This window comes from Pristiophorus japonicus, chromosome 1 (genome assembly GCF_044704955.1).
Source record: "Pristiophorus japonicus isolate sPriJap1 chromosome 1, sPriJap1.hap1, whole genome shotgun sequence".
NCBI classification, from domain to species: domain Eukaryota; kingdom Metazoa; phylum Chordata; class Chondrichthyes; family Pristiophoridae; genus Pristiophorus; species Pristiophorus japonicus.
Window position 1 is genome coordinate 373,756,839 of NC_091977.1, and position 13,789 is coordinate 373,770,627.

The following is a 13,789-nucleotide window of genomic DNA, read 5'->3' on the forward strand; positions in this document are numbered from 1 at the left end:
TCCATGCTGACTTGGACTGATCCTGTCACTGCTTTCTAAATGCGCTGCTATTTCATCTTTAATAATTGATTCCAACATTTTCCCCACTACTGATGTCAGGCTAACTGGTCTATAATTCCCCTTTTCTCTCTCCTTTTTTTAAAAAGTGGTGTTACATTAGCTACCCACCAGTCCATAGGAACTGATCCAGAGTCGATAGACTGTTGGAAAATGATCACCAATGCATCCACTATTTCTAGGGCCTCTTCCTTAATACTCTGGGATGCAGACTATCAGGCTCTGGGGATTTATCGGCCTTCAATCCCATCAATTTCATTAACACAATTTCCTGAATAATAAGGATTTCCTTCAGTTCTCCTTCTCATTAGACCCTCGGTCCCCTAGTATTTCCGGAAGGTTATTTATGTCTTCCTTCGTGAGGACAGAACCAAAGTATTTGTTCAATTGGTCTGCCAGTTCTTTGTTCCCCATCATAAATTCACCTGATTCTGACTGCAAGGGACCTACATTTGTCTTCTCTAATCTTTTTCTCTTCACAAATCTATAGAAGCTTTTGCAGTCAGTTTTTATGTGCCCAGCAAGCTTCCCCTCATACTCTATTTTCCCCCTCATAATTAAACCCTTAGTCCTCCTCTGCTGAATTCTAAATTTCTCCCAGTCCTCTGGTTTGCTGCTTTTTCTGGCCAATTTATATGCCTCTTCCTTGGATTTAACACTACCCTTAATTTCCCTTGTTAGCCGCGGTTGAGCCACCTTCCCTCTTTTTTATTTTATGCCAGACAGGGATGTATAATTGTTGAAGTTCATCCATGTGATCTTTAAATGTCTGCCATTGCCTATCCACCGCCAACCCTTTAAGTATCATTTGCCAGTCTATTCTAGCTAATTCACGTCTCATACCATCGAAGTTACCTTTCCTTAAATTCAGGACCCTCGTCTCTGAATTAACTGTGTTACTCTCCATCTTAATAAAGAATTCTACCATATTATGGTCACTCTTCCCCAAGGTTCCTCGTACAACAAGATTGCTAATTAGTCCTTTCTCATTACACATCACCCAGTCTAGGATGGCCAGCCCTCGAGTTGGTTCCTCGACATATTGGTCTAGAAAACCATCCCTAATACACTCCAGGAAATCTTCCTCCATTGTATTGATACCAGTTTGGTTAGCTCAATCTATATGTAGATTAAAGTTGCCCATGATGATTGCTGTACCTTTATTGCATGCATCCCTAATTTCTTGTGTAATGCTATCCCCAACCTCACTACTACTGTTTGGTGGCTGTACACAAATCCCATTAGCATTTTCTGCCCTCCTCGCATTTAGACACAGAGCCTTCAGGCTTGTTTTTTTTAACACTCTTTGCCCTTCTAGAATTATGTTGTAATGTGGCCCTTTTTTGATTTTTGCCTCTGATTTCTCTGCCCTCCATCTTTCCTTATCTCCTTTCTACCTTTTGCTTCTGCCCCCATTTTATTTCCATGTGTCTCCCTGCATAGCTTCCCATCCCCCCTGCCATATTAATTTAAACCCTCACCAACGGCACGAGCAAACACTCCCCCTAGGATATCTGTTCCGGTCCTGCCCAGGTGCAGACCGTCCGGTTTGTACTGGTCCCACCTCCCCCAGGACCGGTTCCAATGTCCCAGGAATTTAAATCCCTCCCTCTTGCACCATTCCACAAGCCACGTATTCATCTTAACTATCCTGCTATTTCTACTCTGACTAGCACGTGACACTGGTAGCAATCCTGTGATTACTACCTTTTTGAGGTCCTACTTTTTAATTTTACTCCTAGCTCCCTAAATTCAGCTTGTAGGAACTCATTCTGTTTTTTACCAATATCGTTGGTACCTATATGCACCATGACAACTGGCTGTTCACCCTCCCCCTCCAAAATGCCCTGCAGCTGCTCGGAGGCATCCTTGGCCTTTGCACCAGGGAGGCAACGATTGCGGCCACAGAAATGCTTCGCTATTCCTTACAATATAATCCCCTACCACTATAGCGCTCTCACTTGTTTTCCTGCCCTCCTGTGCAGCTGAGCCACCCATGGTGCCATGAACTTGGCTGCTGCTGCCTTCCCCTGATGAGTCATCTCCCCCAACGGTACCCAAAACGGTATATCTGTTTTGGAGGGAGATGACCGCAGGGGACCCCTGCACTACCTTCCTTCCACTGTTCTGCCTGATGGTCACCCATTCTCTATCTGCCTGAATAACCTTTACTTGCGGTATGACCAACTCACTAAATGTGGTATTCACGACCTCCTCTGCATCGCGGATGCTCCAGAGTGAGTCCATGCACAGCTCCAGTGCTGCAATGCGGTCTGTCAGGAGTTGCAACTGGACACACTTCTTGCACACATAGTCGTCAGGGACGCTTCCCACATAGCACAGGAGGAGCATGACGGGTCTAGGCTCTCCTGCCATGACTTAACCCTTGAATTAACCTAATTTGGCAACAATACCAAAGGTTACTTATTGATGAGGAAATAAAAAGAAAAAGAAAAAGATTAAATACTCGCCAATCACTTACCCGCTTGGCTGTGATGTCACACTTAAATTTCTTTTTACTTCTTTGTTTTACCTTTGGCCTCTGCACCAGCTGGCTGCTCGGACTGCCGCCACTCCCAGTCGCTGCCGCCGCCCTTTAAACTCCCGCCTCGCTCCTTTCGCGATGCTGGCCTCCCGAACTGCCGCCGCTCCCACTTGCTGCCGCCGTCATGGAGCTTTCTCCTCCCATTGGTTGCTTAATTGTCCACCACCATTCACAACTGGATGTGGCATGACTGCAGAGCTTTGATCTGATCCGTTGCTTGTGGGATTGCTTAGATGTGATAGCATGCTGCTTCTGTTGTTTGGTATACATGTAGTACTGTGTTATAGCTTCACCAGGTTTGCACATTATTTTCAGGTATGCCTAGTGCTGCTCCTGACATGCTCTTCTACACTCCTCATTGAACTGGGATTGGTCATCTGGCTTGATGGTGATAGAGGAATGTGGAATATGCTGAGCCATGAGGTTACAGATTTTGCTTCTGGCCCACAGTATTTCATGAATGCCCAGTTTTAAGCTGCTATATCCATTAATATATTCCATTTAGCACATTTATAGTGCCACACATCAAAATTGATGGTGTCTGACGCCTGTGTCCTTCAGGACTCCGTCAGCTTGGTCAGTGGTAGTACAACCGAGCCACATTTGGTGATGAACGTTGGAGTCACCCACCCACCACACATTCTGATCCCTTGGATATCCTCCGAGTGGTGGTCAATATAAACAATTACTGATTTATTGGCCATGGGAGGGTGGTAGGTGGTAAATAGAGATTTTCTTGTTCATGTTTGACCTGAAGTTGCAGGATGGCAAGGGGTCTGACGACAATGTTGAGGACTCTTATGGCTACTAGCCTCAATTGTTTACATTGTGCCGGTGGGGCAGGACATACCCAGGGATGGTGATGGAGGAGTTTGAGACATTGGCTGCTAGGCACGATTCTGAGTATGACTACTTTGGGCTGTTGCTTGATTAGTCTGTAATGAGTGAAATTATGGTGTGCAGGAGGATAGATTAAGAAAGAATGCCTCCTTATATCTGAAATTCAAATAACATTTTACCATGAGAAATTTCTCAGTGATTTTTAAGAAATATTTTTAACAGGCAGTTAAATAATTCTGCCATCAAGGTAATATATCCCAACCTTATTTGTAAGCCATTCTTGCCCATAAGCTTACAGAATCTTGGCTCTCTACTCCTTGTGTTCCATTCTTGTGCAACATTACTATAGCATGCATTTAATTATAGCATCCAAAATAGTTAGTTGCCATAGTTACAGTTAAAGTATATGCAATGTGTATTAAATATCTTGAGGAAAGATGTCGTTTGTGCTATGTGGCACTACTGGATAAAACATAAAGCATTGACAAATACTTAAAACCTATTGCTTCCACAGGACATGTACAATTTGCTTTATAGAAGCTACGACTTATTTGATCTCCTGAGGAAATATTCAGCAACATTTCTTCCTGAACCCCAAACGTAATTCTGAAAAGGTCACAATGTCTGTCTAACCATTAAGTTCATTTGCTTGACATTGGTCAGTTCCTTTTGATGGCATTTTCAAAGATCCTAATAGTTTAAGAACAGCTGTGTTCCATGGAGTATTTGATCATCTGCCCCTAGAACCTTCAAATTGATGCTTGACATGTTGATTCTCCAGCTCTTTTTAAATAAAAAAAATATTTTTCTCTTCCTCTCGTGAAGGTGTCAATTTCTTGCTGGGAACAATTCAACAAGTGCTGGCTGCTGGTACCTTGCCAAAAGTGGCCATTATTTATTTATTTGTGAACCTTGACAGAGTGTCTGCAGACTATTGTACCATGAAGATATCTGCTTCAAGTCCAATCCTTTTCTCATCTGATGTTCATGTGTACTTCCAGCGGCGATCACTGTTTGAGATTATCAAACTCAACTTGGTTAACTTCCCTGAGATATTGGGGAAGTTGACGAAGCGCCAACTATAGAACAGCCTATTTCAGATCTTGTATTGTGTAATGAGACGGGGTTAATTTGTAATCTCATAGTAAAGGATCCTCTGGGGAAGAGTGATCGTAATATGATAGAAATTTATATTAATTTTGAGAGTGATGTGCTTAAGTCCAAAACTCTGGTCTTAAATTTAAACAAAGCCAATTACAGAGGTATGAGGGGTGAGTTGGCTGAGGGAGATTGGGAAATTAGACGAAAAGATATGATGGCCAATGAGCAGTGGCAAACATTTAAAGAAATAATTCATAATTCTCAAAAATATACATACCCTTGAGGAATAAAAACTGCACTGGAAAAGTATTACAGCTTTAGCTAACTAGAGAAGTTAAGGATAGTATTCGATTTGAAAAAAGAGGCTGCCAATGTTGCCAAAAAGGGTAGTAAGCCTGAGGATTGGGAGAAAATAGAATGAGAGTAAACTAGCAAGAAATAAAAAAACAAATTGTAAGAGCTTCTACAAGTATGCAAAAAGGAAAAGTTAGGTTAATGAAAGTAAACGTGGGTCTCTTACAGGCAGACAGAGGAGAAATTATAATGGGGAATATGTAAATGGCAGACAATAAACAAATATTTTGAATCGGTCTTCAGAGTAGCGACACGAAGAACATAACAGTTGTGTCTCGCCCCCCCTGTAGTGTCTCTGAGCCGACATTTAACTGAAGGAACATAAAATCATAGAATGGTTACAGCACGGAAGGAGGCCATTCAGCCTGTCGAGCCTGTACCGGCTCTCTGCAAGAGCACCTCAGCTCGTCCCACTCCCCCACCCTTTCCCTGCAGCCCTGCTATTTGTTTTCCATCAGGGACTTGTGCAACTCCCTCTTGAAAGCCATGATTGAGTCTGATTTCACCACTCTTTTAGGCAGTGCATTCCAGATCCTAACCACTCACTGCATTAAAGTTTTTTCTTATGTCGCCTTTGGTTCTTTTGCCAATCAGTTGACCTGTTTTCAGGGTTTTGGTGATGTTACTCTCCAACAGTTCACTCAGAGGTGTGTGATAATTATGTAAGGCAAATGTTCCTCATTTATTAATTATTTCCTCTGGGGGAAACGTTTCATCTTGACTCTGTTCTTGGGTTGTCAGAGTAGACAATCATTCAGTGACCGAGCTACTTTTGTTAATTTTATACATTCAAAGTTTAGTAGCTGGCCGTCTAATCGCTTGGGAACTCTTTTAAATCAATTAAACTATTGCTGTGTTCCAAAGGATGCTAGTGTATAGTAATTAGCAGAACTCTAGGCCACTTACTTTCTGCTTAATAATGTACATTTTAATATGTGCAAATAAAATCAGTTGAATAAACAATTGTTTAAGTTGGAGTATTATAATAGTGAAATGATTGTAAAGTGATAAGGTTTTATCAGTACCCTCGTTGACTGTATTTTAAGAGATGGAATTCAAAGGGTCTACGCATGGTTTCGATCTAGATATTCCCTCAGCAACCTAGATCGTCATAAGCTTCAGTTTTTAATCACACATGCTTTGTTTGCTGTTTTAACTTTTCAAGTTGAGATGTTAGCTGTCCAGTTTTAAAATTGTTAATGGGTATTTTAGCCTTGACCTGCATCATAGCTTTTGCTCGAAGGTATCTGAACTTTCTGATTTTAGCATTGAAACCTCCGTATTTAAGAACATAAGAACATAAGAAATAGGAGCAGGAGTAGGCCATTTGGCCCATCGAGCTTGCTCCGCCATTTAATAAGATGGCTGATCTGATCTTGGGCTCAGCTCCACTTCCCAACCCACTCCCCATAACCCTTCACTCCCTTATCGCTCAAAAATCTGTCTATCTCCACCTTAAATATATCCAGTGACCCAGCCTCCAGAGCTCTCTGGGGTAGAGAATTCCACAGATTTACAACCCTCAGAAGAAATTCCTCCTCATCTCAGTTTTAAATGGGCGACCTCTTATTCTGAAACTATGCCCCCTAGTTCTAGACTTCCCCCATGAGGGGAAACATCCTCTCTGATTCTACCTTGTCAAGCCCCCTCAGTTTCTTGCATGTTTCAATACGATCACCTCTCATTCTTCTAAACTCCAATGAGTATAGGCCCAACCAACTCAACCTTCATAAGTCAACTGCTTCATCTCAGGAATCAACCTAGTGAACCTTCCCTGAACTGCCTCCAATGCAACTATATCCCTCCTTAAATAAGACGACCAAAACTGTACGCAGTACTCCTCGATGTGGCCTCACCAATACCCTATACAGTTGTAGCAGGACTTCTCTGCTTTTATACTCCATCCCCTTTGCAATAAAGAGCAACATTACATTTGCCGCCTTGATTACTTGCTGCATTTGCATACTAACTTTTTGTGTTTCATGCACAAGGACCCCCAGATCCCTCTGTACGACAGCATTCTGTAATTTCTCTCCATTTAAATAATGGCCCTGAAATTCCGGCCTTCCTGGGTCCATACGGTGTGTATACGGACCCGGGAAGGCACTGGAAAACCCGGTTTTCGGTGCACAATGGTGAAAACCAGCTTTTCCGATCTGTCAGGCTTCTGGCTTGACAGATGGCTGCATCTCCGGGAGAAGGACATTCCCACAGCACAGATTGGGCTATTTGCCCATCTCTTGCCCTGCAAATGTCCTGAAAGCTCTTGCGCCTGGTAAAAGCAGGCGCATAGCCTACTTTTACCAGCGTAAGAGTTTAAAAACATAGCAAAAACATGTAAAAAAATAACATTTAAAATTACATAATTGTTAAACCCTGCCCACTCAGGTAATTTTATTTTAAACCATAATTAAAACTTTTGCAACTTTAATTTCTATAATGTATTTATGTGAGGTGTTTTCTTAATGTTTTATGTAGTATTTGGGGGTGTTTCTCATTCATAGGAGTTTCGGACTTATGAAACTCCTATTACTATGAATGAGAAAATACTTTACCGCGATTGGGTTTCCAGGCCCATGTGACTCCTACGGATGTCCCAACGTGAACGCGCTCCATTGCGCAAGAAGAGGAGGCCTCAGGACCGGGATCTCTGGTGAGCGTTCGACCGAAAGGTAAGTGCGCATCTTTTCTCCTGTTTTTAGTCGATCGCCCGCAGGAAGAAACAATCGGGATTTCTGCACCGATAATTAGCTTTTTTATTTTTCCTGGCAAAGTGGATAACCTCACACTTTCCCACATTATACTCCATCTGCCAAATGTTTGCCCACTCACTTAGCCTGTCTATGTCCTTTTGCAGCTTTTTTATGTCCTCCTCACACATTGCATTTCCTCCCATCTTTGTATCGTCAGCAAACTTGGCTACGTTACACTCAGTCCCTTCTTCCAAGTCGTTAATATAGATTGTAAATAGTTGGAGTCCCAGCATTGATCCCTGCGGCACCCCACTCGTTACTGATTGCCAACCAGAGAATGAACCATTTATCCCAACTTTCTGTTTGTGAGCCAATCTTCTATCCATGCTAATATATTACCCCCAACCCCGTGAACTTTTATCTTGTGCAGTAACCTTTTATGTGGCACCTTGTCAAATGCCTTCTGGAAGTCCAAATACACCACATCCACTGGTTGCCTTTTATCCATCCTCTTCGTTACATCCTCCAAGAATTCCAGCAAATTTGTCAAACATGACTTCCCTTTCATAAATCCATGCTGATGCTGCCTGACCAAATTTTGTTTTTCCAAATGTTCTGTTACTGCTTCTTTAATAATGGACTCCAACATTTTCCCAACCACAGATGTTAGGCTAACTGGTCTATAGTTTCCTGCTTTTTGTCTGCCTTCTTTTTTAAATAGGGGCATTACATTTGCTGTTTTCCAATCTGCTGGGACCTCCCGAGAATCTGGGGAATTTTGTTAAGTTACATTCAATTTGGTAAATTACAACTATTGCAGTGAATCCATCCTTTTTCAATAGAGCTACCCCACCTCATTTTCTTTTCTGTCTGTCCTTCCGAATTGTCAAGTACCCCTGAATGTTTAGTTCCCAGTCCTGATTACTTTGCAACCACATCTCTGTTATGGCTGTCAGACCATATCCATTTGTAACTATTTGTGCCGGCAGCTCATCTAATTTGTTACGAATGCTGCGTGCATTCAGATAAAGAGCTTTTAAATGTGTTTTCTTACCATTTTCTCCTGCTATGGCCCCAGTTTCTGATACACTCTTATGTTTATAGATTCTGTCCCTTCCTGTTATGCTCTGGTTTTGTTTCCCTCAATGCTACCCTGCTCTATTGCCTTCACCTTGTTCTTTGAACTTTTAGGTTTCTGCTCACCTGAACCCTCCCCCACTAATTAGTTTAAAGGATCACTTTGAAGTGACAAGCTGGGTTGTGGCTATTCATTGAATTGACTCGACACTTTTGTGGGAATAGAGGAAACTGCTTATTCTTGCATTCTAACATGCTATTAATTTGTCAGCAGGCTAACAAAACTAATTTCCTTTCAATAAGTGCTTTGTAGAATTTGCTTTTCCAGCAGCATTATGCTATGAATCAGGATTTTTAGGCAATGAGCGGTTGAGGGGACACCTCTGACTAGCTGTGAATACCTTTTTATAACTGGACTATAACTTTGCTGTATGTAGATTTACATGCCTGATTGGCTTCTTAAGTATTCTACCAAACAGCTGAGACAGTAACTGACTGCCACTCGTACATGGACAAGGAAGGTCTGTATCAGCCATCTCTGAATACAATTTGGAAATTCTAAACATCAAAAATGATCTCGCGAGTAAATGATTTTTTATAGGACCTTGTAATTTTACAATAATGTTTTAGCCCCAATGCAAATGAGAATAATTGACTAAGGATTCATGAAAACAACATGTGCGGAACGGCCATTGATCAATCAAAAGAACATTCTAATAAAAGCAGAAGGTGAAGTAAGCAAGTTACTACAAACAAAAAAAAAATCAAATAATGTTTCCAAAGTTATTTTACTCTTGGCTTGACAAGTATGGGTTTAAAAATATGGTTCCTAACATTAAAAAAAAAAATGACACCTCACAACAACAGTGGCAGTTCATCTGGCACAGAATCGGAACTAGCTGGCTGGAGAGTCTAGAACTGGGGCAGAGTCTCCGGTTAAGAGGTTGGCCATTTAAGACTGAGATGAGGAAGAATTTCTTCACTCTTTAGAATTCTCTACCCCAAAGGGCTGTGAATGCTGAGTTATTGAGTATATTCACAGCTGAGATAAATGGATTTTTGGAATTGAGGGATATGGGGATCAGGCGGGAAAGTGGAGTGAAGATCAGCCATAATCTTATTGAATGGCGGAGCAGGCTTGAGGGGCCGTATGGCCTACTCCTGCTCCTAATTCTTATATAATATAGAAAGCTGTGGGATCAAGTCCCACTCCAGGAGTTGAGCACCGAATCCAGGCTGATACTGTGCAGTACAGAGAGAGTATTGCATTGTTGGTGTCAACTTTCAAGTTGGATATTAAGTCCAGTTCTTCAAAGAAGAGCAGGGGAGTTCTTCCAGTGTTCTGACCAACATCATTCCTCAACTAACACCACCAGAAACTGATTAACTGGTAATTTATTTCATTGCTGCTTGTGGGTCCTTGATGTGCACAAATTGACTGTCTCATTTTTCCACGTAAAAAGCAGTGAAGACACTTTTTTATTGCTATGTAAATGTAATTTCTTTGTTTCTTTATTATTTGAACATAATTTAATTTATCAGCAAAGTTGTCTTTTGTATATGTTGAGTAGTTTAAATTAAACTTTTTTACGTGAATGTTTCAGCCTCTCTGAAAAGCCTCAGCTTGAAATGTTGACCATCAGCTATCACACTGTTGGCTTCAGGGAGATGATGAAGTCTGAACAGACTGTGGAATCCATGTCCCGTGTTCCAGTCCCTCGCGCCTCACCCCCCACCCCCGGCCAAGAAAACTGCTCTCTCAACCCGACACCAACCTCCTCATGTTTCCATACCCAGGGACCCCAACCCCTGTATTACTGGACTCTTGGACCACAGTAGGATTCTGTTAGGGTGAGTGGCAGGCTAGTACAGCTAGAGGAATATATCTCCTCATTGTGTTAAAGTATTTTAGACTCTTTAAAAATTATTTGAATCTGAGAATACATTTTTCAGGTAAAGTTTCATATTTTATCAAGTTATTTTTTACCTCAATGGGCCAACATACAGCAAAGATAGCTGGTCAGCCAGAGAAAAGGGGAGAAAGAATGCATGCATATGCATACACATACAAAGGGATGTTCTTTTTCCTCATAATTTGAGTTTTTGCTTTTTCCAAAATAAATTGTATTTTGAAAGCTTCCTGTTAAACAAGCTTTGATTACTAATGGCAGTGTTTTTTTGATAGTTACAAAGAGTAAACTCTGAAATTAGGGACAGCTGAGAGATGGCGGGGGATCTTTGCACTAAATGTGTTGCTGACTGTACCTATACAGAATTAATACAAAGTGCTATTTTTAAAAACAAACCCTGAGATGGCCTGAGAACATCGAGGTTGAGGATCCGACCACTGGGAATGTTAGTCTGGGGTTGCTACTTCCCCCTCTTGCTACTTCCCCCGATACTGGCAGATTCCAGACACTCCCATTTGCTTCCAGAGCCCACCTATCACTAATGCTTCCAGACCATGGGAGCCACACTGCAGTGTTCCAGGATTCCCAGACTCAGGGTCCCTCCCTTCCCTGTGCTCTCAGATGCTGTACTCCTCTTCTCAGTGCTACCAAATCCATCTTTCCTCTTTGTTCCATTACTGTAGGAGCCACCTCCAATGTTGCAGGAACCCTGTCTGCTTTCTGGTTGCCCAGATCTCATGACTTCCAGGCCCACAACCCCTCTTTTCCCCACCCCCTTCCAGCCACCACTACTAATGCCACAGGCAATCCAATAGTTCCTGGTACAGGGTTCCTTTTGAAACAAAAACAAAATGCTGGAAATATTCAGCGGGTTAGGCAGCATTTGTGGAAAGAGAAAAACAGAGTTGACGTCTCAGGTTGATGATCTTTCATCAGGCCTGAAATCGTCACCGACCAATGGGTTGGATTTTCGCCGACTTTGTGACTGTACTTTCACCGCGATTTGACCCTCCACGGCAAAACCTCGGTCGGTTGGATCCTCGGGCACTTCTTTGTGGCGGTGCTTCCACGTACCACCGGGGAAAGGTGTGCCGACATGCAACAATGCAGTTTGCGTTTGCATTGCACTTTCAGCACTCTCCCGACCCTTACGCCATGCCCAGAATACTGACCGAGTCAAACCTGTCGATGCAGCCCTGGTAGCAATGGTAAGTATGAAGACTGCAAAAAGGTAAGTAAAAATTTTTATTTTAAAATTATTTTTCAGCGATTTAGTAGGTAAGGGTTTTTTGAATTTTTTTGCAATTTCCCCCCCCCCGCCCCCCGGAAAGACCCCTATCTCGCAGCACTACCGGTCCTGGACTAAATTTGCCAAAACTTGCGGTTTGCGCCGTGAATCCTCGTGCAACACCAACTTTACCGATGCATGGAACAGACGTAAAGGCCGAAAGTTAGGCCTAAAAACAGTAGCGCAGCAAAAACGGTAATGTTGGCGTAAAACTACCGTTTTCACCGAAAACTGAAAATCTGTTTCTCTCTCTTTCCCTCCCTCCCCCCTCCCCCCGCAAATGCTGCCTGATCATCTGATTATTTCCAACATTTTTTGTTTTTATTTCAGCTTTCCAGCATCTGCAGTATTTTGCTTTTTTATTCTGGGTTTCTTTTGAATTTCTTTGATATCACTGCAGGGGTATAGATTGTCCTGATACAATTTATTTTTTTTACGTAGACTTGAACAGTTGGTATCCAGTGCAAGATCCAACAAACAGTGCAATGCACAGAGGGGTTTGAGTTACTAAATCAAATATATTTTTATTTAGAAATCCAATGCCATTTCATGGTAGATAAGCAATTCTGTCAGAATTTTTTTTTTTTTTTTAAATGGCAGACTGCTGAGGATTTTTTATTTTTCCCTCTCCTAATGTGCTGGGTGCACTCCACTACCTTGCTCATATGGCCATTCTTCTGTATGAGCCCAGACAGAGCCTATCGACAGAGTATTTGACTTTGGAGTCATCACAGCTATCCCCAAATGAAGTCTGCTCATGTTCCTTTTAAAGCAGGTGACGCTGGTTAGAAACTGAGTGGAAATCCTGTTTTTTTTTTTTCCCCTCCTTAGTTCAGGGATGTTGTGGCCAATTTCACTTTCCCTGCTGGTTCAGATCAACTAATCCTGATGCTTTTTAAAAAAATAAAGAACCACTGAGTTCTACATCCAGACAACATAATGAGTGATACTCCATTAAGTATATAATGTGGTTGGAGGAAACTATCCAGGAAAGCTAATACTAATATTTCCAGTTGGAAAAGTTATTTGAAGTTGAAGCTATCCAAAACACAAAAGTTTCTTCTTGTAGTTTGTGGTTCTGGTTTCCCGAACAGATTATTCTATTTTTAGTAAAATTGAAACAGCTAATGACAAAAAGGATCAAGTCTGCTAGTATGATATTTGAGCAAAATCATTGAGCTGGAATTTGTAATGACTCTTGTATCTTATTCAGGTTTTAATAGCTTAATCTGTAAATGTCAAAAGGGGAAAGAAATCAATTTTATAAAATTGGCATAAATGCAAATTATAAATAAAATGTGGGCCCTTTTTTTTAAAAAAAAAAATTAAAAATCGGAACAAAATTAGCAACCCTTTCATTTAGTACATCTTAAAATAAAACATATTACATGGAATATGCAGTACAGAAACCGGCCATTTGACCCAACTAGTCTGTGCTGGAATTTGACTGCAACTGGAAAAAGAATTCTGCATTTCCTTGGCTATCCATCTATTCCTATCATCTTTTGTTTTCTACCGTGAATTAATCGGCAGTAACACATGCCTGATCCAAATCTGAGTGGTGATAGTTTGATGACCATGCCAGAAAATCTAACCTGAATGGTGCAACAGAAAGTTATCTATGTTTTATAAAAACACATGAAATAAAATAATTCCTGGCTTGGATATTGTGTTACACCCTGTAATACAGCCTAAGGGTTTAGGTAACTTTATCAATGGCAAGAGTGAGTTTGCAGAACCCTTTGATTGCATTGCAGCTTTGTAAGGCACATTGTCTAATCCAGCTGCTGTGCCATACTTTTTCAGTTTTTATTTTCTCATCTCCTGAGGGCAACATTTGTTATTTTCCCTCTTTTTTTTTTTTCCTATTGGCAGCTGTGCATTCAGAGGTTCGAAGCCCTGGAATTCCCTCCCAAAATCTCGC

The 13,789-nt window shown here is 41.5% G+C and overlaps 1 protein-coding gene across 1 annotated transcript in view; it reads left to right on the forward strand.

The window, feature by feature from the left end:
• Window positions 1-7,503: 7,503 nt before the first annotated feature.
• The window catches only part of LOC139273864 (band 4.1-like protein 3), a 217,677-nt gene continuing 211,391 nt past the window's right edge, over window positions 7,504-13,789 (forward strand). Inside the window, exon 1 of the mRNA XM_070890951.1 lies at window positions 7,504-7,569. The gene's annotated coding sequence lies outside the window, so the exon portion shown is untranslated. The remainder of the gene's footprint in view (window positions 7,570-13,789) is intronic.